This window comes from Zonotrichia leucophrys, chromosome 9, assembly GCF_028769735.1.
Source record: "Zonotrichia leucophrys gambelii isolate GWCS_2022_RI chromosome 9, RI_Zleu_2.0, whole genome shotgun sequence".
NCBI lineage: Eukaryota > Metazoa > Chordata > Aves > Passeriformes > Passerellidae > Zonotrichia > Zonotrichia leucophrys.
Window position 1 is genome coordinate 7,577,713 of NC_088179.1, and position 18,969 is coordinate 7,596,681.

The 18,969-nt window shown below is 39.5% G+C and overlaps 1 long non-coding RNA gene across 1 annotated transcript; it reads left to right on the plus strand.

The window, feature by feature from the left end:
• The first annotated feature begins 2,577 nt into the window (after positions 1 to 2,577).
• On the plus strand, positions 2,578 to 17,965 carry LOC135451457 (uncharacterized). The gene is made up of 4 exons (XR_010441329.1): positions 2,578 to 2,640; positions 2,725 to 2,778; positions 4,357 to 4,520; positions 17,828 to 17,965. It is a non-coding gene; the product is annotated as an uncharacterized LOC135451457 (long non-coding RNA).
• The last annotated feature ends 1,004 nt before the right edge of the window (positions 17,966 to 18,969 follow it).

The window sequence follows — 18,969 nt, forward strand, 5'->3', positions numbered from 1 at the left end:
TAATGAGAATGAAGACAAGAGGATAAATGAAGCATGGATCATCCTGCTGTTCATCACAAAGTTTGAGTGTCTGACAGAGTTTTTCAGAAGTTTTCCCATTTAAGAACAGTGAAACATTTTTAATGTAGAATTTGCCTAAGCAGCTTAAGTCTTCAGCCATACAGTTTCTGAAGTTTTGGTATTGTTGTTAATTACTATGGTTCCTGAAGAAATGCACAAATTTCTGTTTCCTGCCTAAAATTCTTTGCTTTCTAAGCAAAGGTGTAACTGCACAACTGGTTAAAACTGTTCCCAGAAGGACTGTTTAGTGCTGAAGAGACAGATTGATAAAAACTGGAGGTCTCTGGGAAGAACACTTGCTGGTCTCTTATCAGCCCTACAAGAGCAATCAGGATACTTTTGGCCCCTTGATTGCAATTAATATCCCAGGAGGTGAGAACTGACTGTTGATCTCAGCAGACTGTGACTTTACCCATTTTATGTTAAAAGGTATATCAGGATGCTTGGGGTGTGAATTTGCCACAGCAATGCTCCAGCTTCTGGTTCCCAAATCCTACCAACTTTACTTACTTACATACTATACTTACCTTGTGCTTTTTGAACCTACTTTCCACCTTACTTTGAGAGAACAGACATGAAAAGAGCTGGGAAATCCCTTAGCCACACCTTCATCAAGGTTATCTATATTCATAGCAAGTTTTAAGGTTCTTTTTGACTTCCACAGAAAGACTCATCCCTTCTAAGAGAGATTTATCTATCTAAGAGCTCAGGAGACTGGGGGTACCTTGTCCTGCTCAGGCTGTTTGCTGGCACCTGAAAGTTGAGCAGCTTCTGAAATGGCCCTTAACAGTGAGACCAACCCTCAGAACTGTGGCATTAGTCACGACTGGGAGCTAGAGATCCTCTAAGAGAGCTAGAGAATCTTTCTCAGATATTCAGAAGCCTTAAGGACCCATCAAGTCCTGGGAATGGTGCAGAATAAATAGGCTATGCAGGTGCTATCTACAGTCAGTGTTAGATATGCCACACAAGGAGGGACTGTTGAATGACAGAGCAGATGTTTTGTTTTACAGAGGTCATGTACAATTTATCTGTGAGTTGTGATAGTGCTCCATAGCTGAACAGAATGCCATGGAACCTAACAGAACAAATTGATTAACTGTGATAGCACTGGAACAGGAAAAAATCTTGGAGGAGCAGGATATATTCCTGCTATTTAAGGTGTCTCTAGGTAGTGTTAATTGTTATTGTTTTAAATTCTGAAATTCCATGTGGTATTTGTACAGTCATTTCATCAGTTAGCACTATGAATAATATCAGGCTATGAATTTTGTCTGTTCAGGTAAAACAAGAATGTGGGGATTAGAATAGTCTTTGATTAAAGTGTCCAACATCCCCTCTATTATGTTTACAGGTAATGTCAATAAAAATTTCTTGCCTCTTAAGTTGTGAAAATGAGCATATGTTAAAATACTCTGCTCTCTTTGGAGTTTTTGTAAACAACCATGATTTATTTTCCGTCTCCAGTATCTCCCATGCAAGTTTGTATTTATGTTCTGTTTTCTATTTTGAGACAATCAAATTAAAACTCACTTTGTTTCATAATTACAAACATCCATTTTGACTAACTGACAAATCTTGCTGGAATTTTGTTCCCAGAGCTATCATTCACCAAGATATAAAGCTACAAAATTTATCAGGATTCAAAGTAGTTTCTTTAAATTTTCTTTGGAATTGTACAACATCTATTAATTTACATTCACTTGTCTCCCTGCCTTGAAGGGAGTGTGATTAAAGGGCTTATTGATTGGTTTCCACCTTTTCCCTGATATAATAAAATTAAGGATATAGGAAACACAGAGGAAAACTAGATGTGTCTTTTACTTGTTGCTGGTTAGTACATAATCTTTCTCTCCTCTAAAGTGACCTAAGTAGATGGCCAAGGGTTTTTAAGCTTCTGCTGAAGCTTACCTCAACACAGGAGTTGTATGATTAGGGGCAGAGTATCATTGTCCCCTGGAAGGGGCTTTAGCTCAAGTGGAGTGAATAAAAACAGGATTATGTTTACAGAGAACAGGTAAATACAAAGTTGTCTGTTGCCTGCCTTCTAATTTGGTCCCCTTTACTAGGTAAGTGTGAGCAGGAAAGCACAAGGTATTATGTAAAAGCTTAGAAAAACATTAATAGAGAGGAAATGGTGAGATTGTTTCTTGCAACTACAGCTGGAGATGAGCATCACAATACCATTGCCCTTTCTGATGTGCTGAACAGATAATTCCCATCTCTTGCTGGTGAAAGCAAACGTGTAGAGGTGTCCCATTTCTCACATCAAGACACCTGAATCACCTCCATCCACTGTTTTTTCATGTTGGTCAAGAAAAACTTCACTTGATGTGGAGGGGTAGAATGTAAGAGAATAAAGATAGTGCAGAAGGCAGTCTCACCCCTGAGGAGTTGCAGCTTAACTAATCACCAAAGGTTAGGAACAGGCCTGCCCTTAACAGGCCACAGCTGTGTCCAATAGTGATGAGTGCTATAGAAGAGTGGGTGAGCTGGCTGAGGAGAGAGTTGGAGCTTGTTGGTTGTGCTGTGAAGAAGTCAGTGCTACAAGGAGATGCCCATGAGAAATCACCAAGAAATGTATGGAACTTTTGCAATAAGTTGGCAACAGCTTGAAATACTGCTACCATTCCTGCTGAAGGGTTGAAATCCCGTTTTATTCAGGGGCAGGTTTTTATTAATGACTTCAGGTTTGCCTCTCATTCCTGTCCTCACAAGGTAAGAGAGACTCCAGGTTTTCCAGCCACTCTTTGAAAAACTCAGAGTACATTTTAGTCAGGAAGAGTACGAAAGAAACAGCATGAGCTGATGAGTTTGAAGGGAAATATGCTTGGCTGACATTCTGAAGTGTTATTTGAATATTCTTTCTTTTGCATGCAAGGTACACATCTGAAATATGTGAGTCTGGCATCCAAAGCACTAGAAAGAGTGGGATTAGAAGCATGTAAGAAAACCTCAGATTCTAGTCTAAATAAAGGGCATATAAAATGAAGTGTAGAAAATCAGGTGGAACATTAAGAGATCCACAAGCCAGCTTTGTAGCACCTGATATAATATTTATTTATATTCACTCTCTTTTTAGCTCTCATGTGTATAGTCTGAAACAGTTCCATGCCAAAGCAATTCTAGCATTAGATCTACAGACCAGTTCTGAATTGGCTTGCTTGAAAGGCTCAAAATTCTAAGGAACAGAGAATTAAATTCAAAGCACAGATGAATTTAATTGTGACAGACGTCATACATAGTCCTGGGGATTTAGAATGGCATGGGCCATATTGTGTCCTTGTGTGAATGAATTAAGAAATGATACTATTCTGAATGGAATTCTTGAAGTAGCATTTGGAAAGCTACATATTTTTGGTATAAGCTAACTTGATGCATTTTTTTAATGGATTCATTTTATTTTCCTTCCTTTATCAAGTTTTAAAGTTCTATGGGGCGGGTTTCTACCTTCTTTTTTTTTTTTTCCTTTTCTTTTTCACAAAGGGTAGAGAAGAAAATCTATACAGTAACCTTACTGAAAGAATATCTGTAAGGCTGTTTTCTTACAAAGAATGTCAGATTTGAGCAGTGGAGTTTGAAGAGCTTTGGCAAAGGCTACACTCCAGAGAGACCTAAGACAGGTAGAAGTCTGTGCTTATAGTTAATCATGTTGGAATGTCTTACCATCCAAATGAAAAAATTGCATTTAACTGAGTTAGTCTATATAGAAACTCTGCTTCCCTTAGCTTGAGCACTCTCTCTTCTCTCAGAATAGGGGCTATCTCCTATTTCTATTCTTGCTGGCTTGCTTCACTTTCTTGTGGATGTTTAATATTGATCAGCTCTGTCCTTCACTCTGGGATGTCTGCCAAACACCTCATGCCAGCTATTATAGGATTAGATACATTTTGTCTAACTGGAGGAAGATTTTTCAGTCTCTGTTGTTCCCTGGCATCCAGATTGCAAGGGTTGCTTTAATACACCCTGCCCAGGGCCATTGCTAATAACAAAACCTACAAGAGGGCCACCAGCAGGTCATGAATATTTGTGTGCTTTAGGGGGCTGAATGTTTTAAACATCATCTGCTCAAGAAACCAAGAGTTGGAGTGTGGGCTGGCAGCCCTACAGTGCCACAGAACAGCAGGCATGCCATTAACACTCATCCTCTTTTCTGCCTCACTGTGTGTCATTTGTGTGCTGTGCTATGTGCAATTCCTGCTTGGCCTCTCAGTTACATTCCTGTGCCCTTCCTGGAAGGAAGGTCCTTACAGGTATGAGATGCCTCATTCCCATTTTCTCTATTGCCCTCCTCAGCCATGCCTCAAGCAGTATCAATGCCATCTGGGACACCTGCTCACATCCATGCTTGCTTCAAGGCCTTCCAGTGAGCCCCTGAGCTGGACCAACCTCATCTGGACTGGTCTGTTCATCCTGGTTGAAGAAACCTGGCAAGGATATCACTTTACTTCTTCAGCCTGGTGAGAATTTTATATACTTCCCAATTTTCACAGAGCAGGAAGGATGTAATTGTGTTCAAGTTATGGCTGGAGCAGCCAGTCTTTGGGTCAATAGGTAGAAGCACACCACACTAAACTCCTTCTCTCTGCCATAAGAACATTTGGCTCTCAGCCAGTGTCTAGAAGAAAACATTACAGCCTTGCCTAAGCACTTAGCTGCTGCTCTGTCCCATAAAAGCTGAGGTATTTCAAGCAAGGACAGTTCTCATTGTAATAAAAGGCCCTGATGTGGCCATTGCCTGCTACATGCAGTATCCTGCTTCATTTCTGTATCCTGGCACTGAGCTGTCACATTGCTGTTTATTTATAGCCAGAAGATCCTGTGCATGGCTGTAAGAGGCATCTTTCTGTCTTGTAAGAGCACAAGGCTGGTGAACATGAGGATTGAAATGCACATGTTATAGTACTTTTAAATATCGAATGGAGAAAATATCCTCAGACCTTCAGGTCACTTAAGAAATTGTGGGATTAGCTCCTGCTGCTGAAACCATGCTGTAGGTCTAGTACCCCTTGCAGCCTGATGGACTTTAGAGCAGAATTGTACTTGATATCCTTCAAGTGAGATCCTTGGGCTGGGGGCTGTTCAGGCATCAAAAATTACCAATAGGAAAGGCTGAAGGAATGGTACTGTACACTGTAGGTGTGGCACAGCTTTTAGAAGGAGCTGGGTTGGGGATGAGCCTGATTTTTACCCGAGTTTACTAGTTTTTCTTACAACCATTCTTCCTTCTTCTTGCACCATTTATGGCCCCTGCAGTGGTTCTGCATGGCTGGGAATGGGCTGCGGCCGTGGGCAGCACAAAGGAGGCACAGCTGTGCCAGCCTGGCTGCTCTGCTGTCCCTCATTAAGGACAGCTGGAGCTCCCTGGCTAAGGCAGCAGGGACACCCCAAAACACTGGGGTGAATGCATGCCTGGTCCATTTTCCTGTTTCCATCCCCTCCAAATACATTTTCTGGGAACTATTGCATCCTTTCTGAACTGAAGCATAGGATAACACATTTACCTTCTGAGGTCCCCAGAGAGCCAGTCAAGAAATAAGACTTCAGTGTGCTTCCAGAAGCTAATTTTCAGCAGCCAAAAATCTGATCCAGATTAGTTTCTTTCATTATTAACATATCTTCTTAGCCGTTTTCCTTCCAGAATTATGTAAATCATTGCATTCCTGCTCTAATGGTCTGAGCCTGAAGCTTCTCTCAGTGACTTAGAAATATTTCTGACTCACTGTGCTCAGATCTTGGAAAATAAAAAAAAAAAAAACCCAGTTACTGGAAGGTTCTTCTTGTGGACTGGAATTCCACATGAGGTTTATTTCAGTGTTTGTGTCAGGGTTTCTTTGGTTGATTGACTGAGTTTCGGGTGGGGATTTTTTTAAGTATTGAATTAATTTGACAGCCTTTCAGATAAGAAAAAAAGTCCTACTTTCTGTAAAAGTTCCTCAATAGAAATTATTTTGTTCATTATTTTCTCTTCCTAATAATCTATTCTACTCTTCTGATCTTATTACTTATTGATTATACCATTTATTAATTATTTTGTTTTTTAGGTAAAAAGTGCTATTCAGTTTTCTTGATGTCTTCTTTATTTTTAAAAGCTTCCTTCTTTTCTCTTGCTTTTAATTTGTAGATGTATCCTTTCTAAGTTTTTTATCCCTTTTTATAATTTTTCTTCCATTTAATTCCTAGTGTATGTGGGTATCTCTTGGTAAAATCAGATAGGCATATAAATATTTAAACAGTATTTTCTCAGTAAATAGTCACTTCATAACCACAAATGAAGCACCCATTCCAGTTCCTCTCCAAAATGTATGGCCTTAATTCTTTGGATGTAAGGAGTGCAGCACAGTGAGTGTTTTCATCAAGACTTGAAAAGTTATTTGTGAAGACAAGAATTCCAATGTATCTGTGGAGTCTAGCATGTGAATAATTTTCTAGGGGATCAGGTAGTGTGTGAACTTTATCTTGACTTCATTAACTACTCAGTTTTGTTGCCTATGTGCCTAATCTTCTGATTCAGAATTGCATTGTAAATATCAGGGAGCTTATACTTTTTCATTCTTTCACCATTTGCTGTTGCTGTGGAATAGCAGGAACACTGGAAGGTCACTCAGAAGCTTCCCTCAGGAAAAGTGTCCAGTGCATGGAAAATGTGCTGAGGTCCACGTGCTGAGACCCATGCATGTGTTTGTTGAGCCAGTGCTGAGAACAAGGGTTTAAATGATGTTCCTCTCATCTCCCCTGTGTTGGTGTGTGCAGATGGTCTAGGCTGGACACAAAAAAAAATGAACCTAAAAAGAGAATCAAGCAAAAACCTCTGCCTCCCTGTGTGCAAAGTTTTGCCAGAAGTGCTTACTGAGTTCAGGGGCTCTGCAGAATAGAATATAATGGCACCTGTCTGTGTTAGGTGATATTTGACAGCTCAGAATTTGCTTTCCATACAAGATTTCACCTCTTTTTTGAGCCCTAGGGTGCCATGGGATGAGAGAATATCAGCCATTGAGTTCTCTCTGTGTAGAAAATTTGACTTGGGTTCTTATTGGAATCATTACTGTCACTAGGTACAAGTAGATGCATTTTTAATTAAATTCTACTCCAGAGGGGAAGAAATAACAGAAATACTTTGTATCTTTTTCACATTAAAAATCTAAATATGGTGGCTGTGTTGATACATCAGTTTGAAGGTTAAATATTTATGGAGCTCATTTTTCCCTAGAGATCAAGAATGAGATTATGGTAAATATAGTCACCTTACATGTACTATGGTTGTGGAATCTGTCATAGCCCAACAATTTATTTTTCTTCCTGATTGCTTTGTAAATGACTATACAAATAAATTCTGTACATTTTTAAATTTTAATTTTTACTTCAGTACTTTTGTTGTTGATAAAACAAGGAGTGAGAAATTGTTTCGAAGCCTGTTGCAGTCAACAGGGACAAAATCAGATTTTCTTGGCCTAGGACCAGCCCCAAAGAAAAAGAATAACGTCTTTTATGGTAGGAGTTAGCTTCAGTGGCAATCCATTCCTTCCCCATCAGATAAAAACACATAATGTGATTAACCAGATTAAATGGGTATTTTACATTCAGCATGGAATGGAAGGCAAAGCATTCAAACAGCCCATGAATTTTAGATAGTTATACTCCAAATCTGCACTATCAAGGAGTGTGGACTGATAGAGGTGAATCTTTAGGCAAAACTTTGTAAAGGTGGCTGGGGTTTGTGATGTATTTTTGCTTGGTGAGGGTATAGCCTGTGATACTCAGTTTGAATTTCTGTGAATTTTCAGCAATGTGATAATACAGCCAAAAGCAATATAACCCTAGGAATCGTGGAAAAGACTGGTATTTCTGACAGATGTAGAGAGAGGAAAGTGATCTTACCTCTGTCATTCCTGCTTTATCCACAGGCTGGCCACTGCTCCTGCCCAAGTATGTGAGTGAAATTGAGCATTTAATAAAACACTAATTAAAGTAAATACCATAAAAGCATTAACCTCCATAAGGTGTTTAAATTGAATTCCTGGGTACTTTGGCCACACTCCAGCTTTCAATAAGTTCTGATCGAACTGTATCAGATCACCAATTCAAAGACTCTGATTTTAGTTTATGGAATATTCCCGTTAATAACGATACCTTAGACATCCATTAAGTCTGGAACATTAATTTTATGGAAAAGTTCCAATACAACTCCATTAGATTTTTTTAAAGCTAAATTAGCAGCATAGGCTTTTAACAAATGTCATAAATAGCTATATTTAATGGAAGGATTACCCAAATTAAAACCAGACCAAAATAGAAATTACAACTCTATCTGTTTAAGTCTTGACCTTCAGAATCCTCTTAAAAATATAAGCTGAATGAAGCCATGAGTGTTTCAAACTTCTTGTTTGTTTTTCATATGGGCTAGGAAAATAGCAGATGACTTAGGAAACAGCAATGTGCTTTTTTCTTCTCTGGTAGGTGAAATACTTTACTGAAACAGGTTTCTACAGTACTTCTGAAAATGTAATTGTCTCATAAATGTGTAGTGTATGACACTACCCATCTAAAATACCATGACAATTTATATGTAATCCAGACATTGTATCTTTCATCTTTTTTAATTAGATCATTTATAGGATGGTTTTCCAACCATAATGATTCCTAAATTAACAAGTGTAAGCTGTTCAGTTCACATGTCTTTTGCACGGGTTTCTGATCTGTAAAGTCACATTCAGCCAATGTGAGGAGGAGGAGGAGAAGGATTATACTATATTATAATTCCTGTGATTTCATGGGAATCAGTTCCTGGGGAGCAGGAGCAGGATTCAGGCAGTACCTGTGAGGAAATGCTTAGGGGGGCTCAGCCTTTCCACGCTCTGTGTGACCCAGCTGGTAGCACAGCTTCTGCCTCCAGGAGCTCCTCTTGCTCACAGGAATGCTGTGGGATGTGGAGGGTGCTGGAGTTACCATGGGCTGAAGGAGGCAAAGGACACAGAAAACAAAGTACCAGTCATTTCACTTCTTCCATCTCCATCATTATCCCATGTGAACCACCTGGCATTTTTCTGTTCAAGTGTTACTCAGAGTGCAGACATTCAAAACAGCCCAAAATGTTTTAACTCTGTCAGGATGAGCCGCTACTAAATTTCCACCAGCTAATATCAAATGTATACAGGACTAATGTTATTAAATCAACTTGCTCCAAAATGGACTTCCTTATTAGATCTCAGTGAGATTGAAACTCTAAGCCAAATATAGAATATGTTGCTTTCACATGTATGTGTGTCAGACTCTGAGAAATATTAGTTAATATTTTTCTTATAATGTAAATAAATAATGAAATGTAAAATAATTCAAGCCATGTGATATATTATAATGTACAGCGCAGTTGTGGCAGAATCAACATTGAATTTTTGGCGTTAACATTGCATTTTCTAGCTTCCAAGAACTAGCTTTTAGTGATGATGTGGTCTCAGCTGCTACATGCTCATTTTTCAGTCATAAGTTTCTAATACTAATCAGATATAGAACTTCTTATTTTTTGCATAATGAAATGTTTTCATATATGTCACGTACTTATTTACTTTTGATTTTTTATTTTGGAAAAAAGTTTCATTGCTCTAGTCCCTGTTTCTTACCTATTGTGTAGGCTTTGAAGTGTTCCCAGAAACAAACTGAAGTCACTGCATCCATGCAAATTTGGAAAAAATTGCAATTTTTTGTGTTGTGGGGGAAACGAGTCACTGGAATTGAGTTCCTCCTTGCACAAGTTGTAGTGACTCTTTCTGTGTTGGGTGTTTTAATGGCTTTCCATCAATTCATATTTCCCAATACTGACATCAGTATTAGTCCTTAAGACAAAATTCTCCATGGAAATAGATCTTCCCTGTTTTGAGTATGGCAGCTAAATAAACAGTTGCTTTCTTTGAAATATGACATCCCTAAAATGATTTCCCTACCATGGAGGGAATTGTGTTAATGTGAACCACTCAGGTGATCTAATTAAATTTGTAAGCCACATACTCTGTAGACAGGAAGTCAGATCTGCTGAAAATTGAATAAGAAATTTGGTTTTTTCTATCTAAACTCTCTGACCATAGCTGTACTTTGTGCCTTGAGTCACTAAATAATCAAGATATACAAGATGAAGAACCTATTCCCTCAGGAACCTTCAGTGTTTGGCACTGGTTCTGCCTTTCTAAGGGAGATGATTTATTTTTACACACAATAGTTCATTTCCTCCACTCAGATCACAGGCACGGGATGACTTTACACCTATCATTCTTCAGATTAAAAAAGGATTCAGAGTACTTCTTGTCCCTCATACAGAAGCACACTAAGCAGAAGGCCCTTTACAGGATTAGTCTTGAACGTGGTGAAAAACACCCAGGCTTTAGCAGGCAACATGCTAAAAATGGGTAGATATTAAATAGTATATATAATAATTTGAAGTCCATCAGCAAGACTTTTAAACATGCAGGGATTGTGTTATTTTTTTATTAACATGAAAATCTGCAAGGTAAATGCTACTTTGAAAAATTGAATTCACTTTAAATAGTTACGCTAGATGACCACAGTTCTGACTGTTCTATGCACAGTGGCTCAAGAAAACTTTGTGGTTCAAATAAACTCAGCAGAAATATGGCAGTAGAGTCCACACCTTTAAACTGCACTAGAATGTAAAAGGTTTCTCAGAGACATTGGATGAAGTTTCTAGCTAACCCTAGATTTCAGTGTCTTTTTGGGATGAATATGCAAGTTTTCTTATCAATAAAGAAACACCCAACCTGGGTGAGACAATAAATCTTCAATATTAGAACATCAGGTTGTACCTCAGTACAACTTCCTGCCTTGCCTGAAAGTTCTCAAACTAAAGCTTTCAATTTTACATCAGCAGGAGGCTTGATCCAGCTCTCAGTGGAATTAACAGGAGTATTTCTGTTAACTTAGACAGGAGCAGAGTCAGGGCCAAGGTCAACAGTATTAATTTGTTTTAGCTTCAGGCACACTTCCTCCTTTTTTCAAGAGTAAATCTTCACTCCACCTTGTTTGAAATCCAACAACCATGTGGAAAGCTTGGGAAGTTTCAGTTTCCCCTGATGACCTCTGAGCACCCAGTGTGGGTGTGTGCCTGCCCTGTCCTCAGAGTTCAAGATCACCTTGGGTCACATTCATTTCCCTGTAAATGGGATTGAGAAAGTTTTTGGGCTAGAGCTTGATGCAAAGTATTTTGTCACCACCTTTTTCTTTGAAAAGTAATTAAACATTTTTTGGCTTATCCACAAGATCTTCAGTAGGTGCCTTGCATTTCTGTTAATATAATTGCCTAGACAAAGTAAATTGCAGAACAGGAATGACAAAAACTTTTTCCTGCCAAACTTTCAAATCTGGTTAAGAATCTGTCTGTCTGCCCCCCTCTCTTTTTTTCCCTCCAGCCTTCCTTTGGATGCTGTCTGCCTTTTGGCAGACTTAGGGATGCATAAAACAGTACCTTCAGCATATCAACACAAAAATGTTAGCAAGATGATGACAGATATTTCCCAGTTCCTCACAGTTCAAGGTCCTGCTTTTTTAATTTGTGATTTTTTTTTTCCACGTACTTAATGTGTCTCTTTGGTCATTTATACAGAAAACTACCAGTGCCACAGGTTATTGATACTAGTAGAACTCATAAAATTAAGGATAAGGTAGGACCAACCAATCTAAGAAAGGTGTGAGCACAATGTTTAAATGGGGATAAAAGCAGTAATTATTGTGTAAGTTGATAAAAACAAGGAACATATTTTAAAACCATGCAAGGTGCCTAAGGTTAAACATAATTCTCAAGGGAAAATGGTAAAGGATCAGGGAGAGCATTTCTTTCTTTTTACACACTGCAGGAATTTTTGTTAAAATATTGAGAAAATACACCTGAAGAGCCAAACTTGATATTATATTAAATGTGGGCATATCTACTTTCATAACTGTAAGTGTAAAAAATATTATTGTCACAGTCTCTGTGAGGCTACAACTCTGCCATAGGTGTCTGACTGAAAGTCAATGAAATTTAAATTCCCCAGTTAGATGGCTCTGAAATGTTTTTCTGCTTTTCACAAAATATTCTTAGGACCAGCATTTAAATTTCCATGACTGGAAAGATATGTAATACCAATGTGTTTGGGTAAAGATAATGAGCCCTAAAGAAGTTATGAAAAAAGGCAAGGAGCCAGAAGGGGAAAAAAATACAACAAGAAGATGGCCAAGGGGGAGAAAATATAGATATCAAACAAAATGTCTGGCAGAATGCCCAGGCAGAATTTTCCATATGTATCGAGGTCAGGCATCACAAGTTTTTCTGAAGACAAATTCTGTATATGAAACAAGATATCTAAACAAGCAACTGAAGATACTTCCTCTCTCTTTTCCTGTGGATGTTGTGGCTGCTAATTAGCGCTTTTGGGCAGTGACTGAGGCAGTGTGTGCCAGTTAGGAAGTTTCAGAGTAACCCTGCAATTGGCAAACAGGGAACCAGCAAAGGTGGAGTCAGCCAGAGTGAGCTGAGGGCAGCAGCCAAGTCAACCAAAGGAGCCCTGGAAAACCATGACAAGGAAAAGGCACCCTGGGACAGAAAGACCCTGCAGTTCCATGTAGGGTCGTCCTGGGCAAGAACTTAAATGAGAAGAATACAAAACTTTCATAGGGCAGGGACATCAGCTCAGCTCTTATTCTGCCTAACACTCTGTCATATTAAATTTGTGAAATGAAAATTTTACTTTAAATAGTGTAAAAATTACAGACATGCCAGAGAAGGTGAGAGGTTTATGAGTATTCTGTGAATTGTCCATCTTCATGTGTGACATCCTTTTTGACAGGTCATGTTTGCATGTAAGATTGTATTTTCTTCTTTATTTTTTAATCGATTAAGGATCTAAGCATTCATACAGACTTCATACTGTCCCTATCTTTAGGAATCCTATTCCTTGAAAAATGGCAGGAAATGAACCTGTTCTGATGCATGACAATTCTTCCCATCTCATCTCCATATTTATGGTACCCTTCAGAACTTTCTCCTTTAAAGTGCTTTCACAAAGAGTCACTTCAAAGGTTGGAATCAGCCTGTGAGCACAGATGGGGGAGCCTGTGTGAATAAACTGGGGAACAAGACAAGTGGTGGCTCATGCTGTCAGCCAGCAGTGACTGTTTTTGAGGGCTGGAAATATTGAAATTGTTGTAAGAGTGGTTCATCTTAACATTTATAGTCTAGCAAGTAGGTGATGGAGACCTGATTTGATTACAGTTTGCTTGGAGTAAGTATCACTCAGTAGGATTAAACTAGATTATGGAATTAAACAGTAGAGGAACTGCTTTCCTCTTTGGTCTGCTTGATTATCTCTTTGAATCCTCTGTGAATTCCCTCTGATGTACTCCAGAGTACTTTGCTTTTCCTATTCTTGTCCTTTTCTAGAATAATTTATTTCATGTAAATTAATTCCACTCTAGTTCTCCAAGCCTAAATGTTTGGGAATGTCTCTTACAATTTGAATGCTTATGTTAACTTCCTAAAATTTTAAATTTACCTCAGAACCTCTTAATCTTTCTGATTTTTCTTTCACAAAGATATCATTCCAAGCACATGCATGAAAATAATATATTTGTCCACATGTGATTAGGAATTTCACTCTTCAGGTGCGAACAGTATTTTAGCATATGTTGCTACCTATTGGTTGGGTAATAAGAGGCATGCATTGGTTTGTAGAAGCAGCTTCACATGAGGAAATACATTAAAATGTCTTCTTTATATGAATACAGAAATCTGAATTTGGTTGTGTTGTTACTTAAAGTACTTCACACGTGCTCTGTGAATACAGAAATTTAGGGTTCTGAAAGATTCCCTCTTTCAGGGAAAGAATCTTGCAGGGGGAATGAGTGGCTCCTTACATGCAGCTCTGGGGACCATTTCGTGAATGATCAGAGGGTGTGAAAACCACATAACTGACCACAAATAAAACTTATATTTTAAGTTTTGAACTGCTGCTAGCTTCTGTTGCATATGTTTCTTATGTGTGTGTTACTCATGGACTTATGAAGTAGGAAAGGTAACAAATAGGTATGGTAACAATAGTGTTTTCTAGCAAAGCTATTTTTTATACAGAAACACTTGTTCACTAACACAGAGATGTTGGTTTTTTGTTTTTGTTTTTTTTTATCTCATTATTTTTTGAAATATTTTGAGTAAGTCTTAGCTTTTCATGCAAGAGAACTGAAAGTACTAGTGTCCTGGATTTCTGATTTTATAAATAAATAATATATTTAGTCTGTGACTTTAGAAAAGTTGCTTGACCTACTTGTGCCTCATTCAACCCAAGTGTAAAATTGGATGAAACCCAGGGCTGCAAAAATCCCTAAATGCTGTAGTGAAGCTTAATTTAGCTGAATACTGTAACATGGTGCACAGGTAACTGCTGTAAGTGATCAGGGCCCTGATCCACTGAGCAAATATGGCACTGCAGGTACAGGAAAGGCGTTAAAATATTCTTCTGCAATACTTCTACATAATATCTCTGTATCCAGTATTATTTCTCAAATAAGTCTAACATATTTGGAGCCATCCCTTTATGCTTTTCTCTTCCTCAAAATTTCCTTCACTAACAGATAGCATCACAGAAACTTTGTGCACGTGTTATCACAGACACAGAGATGGTGTTTTAACACACGTAGAGGAAGCTATCTTCTCCAGAGAAGTACAAAGCAGTGGCAATGCAGGATGCGAATTCCTACATGTTCCTTTATCTAAGCAGCCATGCACACCAGAAAAAGTAGCTGATGTTGTTGACTGAGGATAGCACATTCATGAGTGAGTTCAGCCATCATTCTTGTCTCCTTTTGATTGCCGTGGTTCTTTAGGACAGCCATAGTGAGGCTTAGGAAGCAAGGGATTTTTTTTTTCAGCATTGTTCCTTCTAGGGTTCAATCTGAAGTCTTGTCATAATGCTTTTGTTGGCTGGTGTTAGAAAATGCTCAGAATGCTGAGAGCCAGAAAGAGCTGTGTGCTGTATGTGGGAATTGTGTAACTCACTCAGTGGGCAGCAGGGAGGCAATGTAAAGCATTAGCTTATCCAAGGAAGAAAGCTTGAGCTAAAATCTGTGCAATAGGATCCTTCCCTGGAGACAGCAGAAGGTAGAAGAGATATGTTTGCACCAAAGATTGTGGGGGGAAGTTAAAGCTGTCCAAGTGACTGAAGCAGAGCATTATAAGTGCTTAGTATTCAGTGGGGCACAGCTGAGATCCCCTCAGCTGCACAGCTCAGGGAACAGCCTGCAGGACAGGCAGCATGGCAAGAATCTGGAGATCCACTCACAGCAGAGCAGGACCAATGACAGCTTTGGACAAGCAATGTAGTTATTAGCTACTGTTGCATAGCTGCTGTAGAGGAACATATGCACAGGGAGCATTGACATTTTCATGTACAGAAGCAGAGAAAACAGAATGTGGGCAGATCCTCAGCTGTGTATTTTGTCACTACCCAATCAGTTTATACCAGCTGAGGAGCTGCCCCTGCATTAGTCAAAGCAAGACTTAAATTTCCATATGCTTGCCCCACTGTCTAAATCAGGGCCTGAGTTTTCCATGGCTGATGGACAGGGTAGTCTTGTTTTTCACTCCCCCAGAACATGTCATATGAAGATATTGCCACCTGTCACAGCCTTGAAATGCTTTTCACTCCTAAAGATGGAAACAGTATAAAAATTGGAATCTATATTCACTTACAAAATACAAAAGAATATCCTAAGCTGGAAGGAGCCCACAAGGATCACTGAAGTCCAACTCCTGGCCCAGCACAGGACAGCCCCAAGAGTCACACCAGGGGCTGAGAACATTGTCCAAAGGCAGTGTTGTGACCACTGCCCTGGGGAGCCTGTTCAGTGCCCAGCCACCCTCTGGGTGAGACACCTTTTCCCAATTTGCAACCTGACCCTGACTCAGCCTCATGCTGTTCTTGCAGGTCCTGTCACTGGGCACCGAGGGCAGAGATTAGAGCCTGCCCCTCTGTTGCTGTGAGAATCAGGAAAAGATGGTCACGACACTTTCAAAGCTTCAGTGGCAAAAGCCCCAATTTAATGTGACAGCTCCTTTTTATAGAGTTCTCAGTCATCCAATTGGTCTACAACCTTCTTGCCACTCAACTCATTGTTTAGAAGGTGCTGTGTGTGTATGTATAAAGGCTCTCTCTTTACACAGATGTTTCCATATTTTCTTCAGGGATTCTCAGGGGCGGAATCCTCTTCTTCACAGGTGCAAACTGCCATTTTACAAGAACAGATTGTTGTGCTAACTGATTCTCACTGTTACAGGATTCCATTCTCATGGAGAGGCTTATCAGGCTACCTTAGCCAGAGTAGCAGGGCCTAAACCATGCTTCAAAAGGCCTTTCTTTTGTAAGGGTTTACCTATATGTAACACCCTTCCACTTCCCTTCATGAGGAAGCTCCAGACTGTGATGAGGTTTTCTCTCATTGTCCTCTTCTCCAGGCTGAACAAACTCAGTGATCTCAAACATTCCTTAAATGGCTTCCTCCCAAGGCCTTTCAGCACCTTCACAGCACTTCTAACAGCTTTATATCTCCCTTTTATTTTGGCACCCAGAACTGCCCCCAGCACTCGATGTGAGTGCCCCAGAGCAGAGCAGGACAATCCCCTCCCTGACCTGGCCATGCTGTCCCTGATTATCCCAGGACAGGGACATCCCTCCTGGCTGCCAGGGCACTGCTGGCTGGCATTCAGCTTGCCATGGAGCAGGACCCCAGGTGCCTTTCCATGGTGCTGCTCTCCAGCCTCTCATCCCCATGGAGGAAGGTGCAGCCTTCCTGTGCTCCCCAACATTTGTGCTGAGGAATCTTGCATGTTCTCCCTGTGTTAGCCCAACTGTGTGTAACAGTTTGGCTGTTCCCAGCAGAGGAAGTGCAGATGGTGAGTCCTGGCAGGCAGTGTTATTGGAAGACATTATGCTCTATGTGTACAGGTTGTTAAGCTAACTGACAGCTTTTATGCAGTATAGGCTGCTGAGATTTTAAAAATCAGAAAATTACCATTTGCAAGTCAGAGGTCAGCTGGTTCTTTAAAAGACTTAAATCTCTTAGTCATGTAGCAATGGTGCCATATGGTCCTCACTGCTTGTTGCCTTGAAATAATAGCAAGGAGACTCAAAAGCCAGTTGTCTGCTGTAATCAGATTGCAGTGAAATATGGATGCGTTCCTGTGAGCCTGTTAGATATATGGGATGTAATGCTGCATCAAACCAGTCCAAATCTCCCCTAATCAATACTTGGAAAGTCAAAGGAGCTTTCTAGTTGTGAATGGTCTATCCTGGTACAAAAAGAGGGAATTTGGTGTGCCTGTTCACAGTCCATAATTGAAAGGCACCTCCGCTGGGGATGAGGTATTTCAAAAGGGTACTGCTGGTAATGGGGTTAAATCCATTTTTGTGATTAAAAAGAAGTAACCAGCATAGTAATGACAATTCCAATTGAAGAAATTGCAAATAGCCCTTTGGACAGAGCAAAGTCATACAGTGAAATTATGAATACGAGCACAAAAGAGCAAAATGGGATCTGTGAGAAAGAGGAGGATGACCTGTGCTTGAGGGGAAATTATCTTTTGCATGGCTATTCTGTGGGAAGAAGGAAGCTGGCTACTAACCAAGGCTGAAATGAGGGCTGCTAGTGAATGTGTGTGATATGTGCTAGACCTTCTGTCAGCAGGAAATACCATCACAATGTGAGCAGCAATTCCTTCTATCTCATCCTGCAGTGTGTAGGAGCCTGCAGCTGAGCGCACTGGATGTGGACAAGCACAGCATCCCTGTGGCTCCCCGTCTTTTTGAGGAGAGGAATGCTGGTACAGTCAATACCACTCATCATCCTTCTCAAGCCCTGAGAAAGAGGAATGATTGCCTCATGCCCTGCTTATCCCAGCATAAATTGAGACATCATGGGACCTCGCTTTTAATAAACTAACTGTAACTCTTAATGAAGATGATAAAAAACTAGAACAGATTAAACTAATCTCTTCAAAACTGTTACTTCTACTGTAGATATGAGAAAACATGAATTTTATAAAACTATTTGGAAGGTATAGATCTTAAACAATGCCAAAGGGACAGAAATTGAAGATAAAAGGAAATCTGAGATGGATACCAGAAGATTAGTATGTGAAACCTACTGAGGACATGGACCAGCTGCTTAAGGAATAGGATAGAAGAAACTTATTCTGAAGACTTTTAAAATGAAATAACATTAGTACAAAGCCCATTTCAGTATACATCAGTGTGTGAGGAAGACAATAGGAGGACTAAAAATCTGTAATACTGATGTTTAATTTCTGTGGCATGTGTAGATAATTGTCATCCTAATTTTAAAATCAGTTCTTTAGTAATGTTTACATTTACTATAAAGATGAGAAACTACCTTTTGACAAATCAAGGACTTAATGAGATGCAATACTGTGACCATTTTTTCATTTTTCCTCCCTATTTATCCTGATCTATTACTTAACATGAAAACATGGAAACCAAGGCACATATTCTTCCATCCATATATCTTTATTTAGCCTGTGAAAAGAAGGAAAAAATGTTTCTCTCCTGCTGTGGCAGTGGCAAATTCATAAATCAGTGGTTCTTTGGTAACAGGCTTATGTCAAGTAAAGTAGGTGTGGAGAAAGCTGGTTGATGGAGCAATACCTGAGTTATCAGTTATTTGCTCTATTAGAAGATGCTGTTACTTAAAATAAGAATTTATTTCCAATGGACAGTGTTGGTTTATGTAAGCTGTATCTTAAATTGTATCTCTTATGGATAAGTTTGGGGGATTTTTTGAGGCTGGTTGATTAAACATCTCAAAACTGCCTAAGGTCATGTGAGAGATCACAGTGAAGGTTACAGAGGGTCCTTAAGC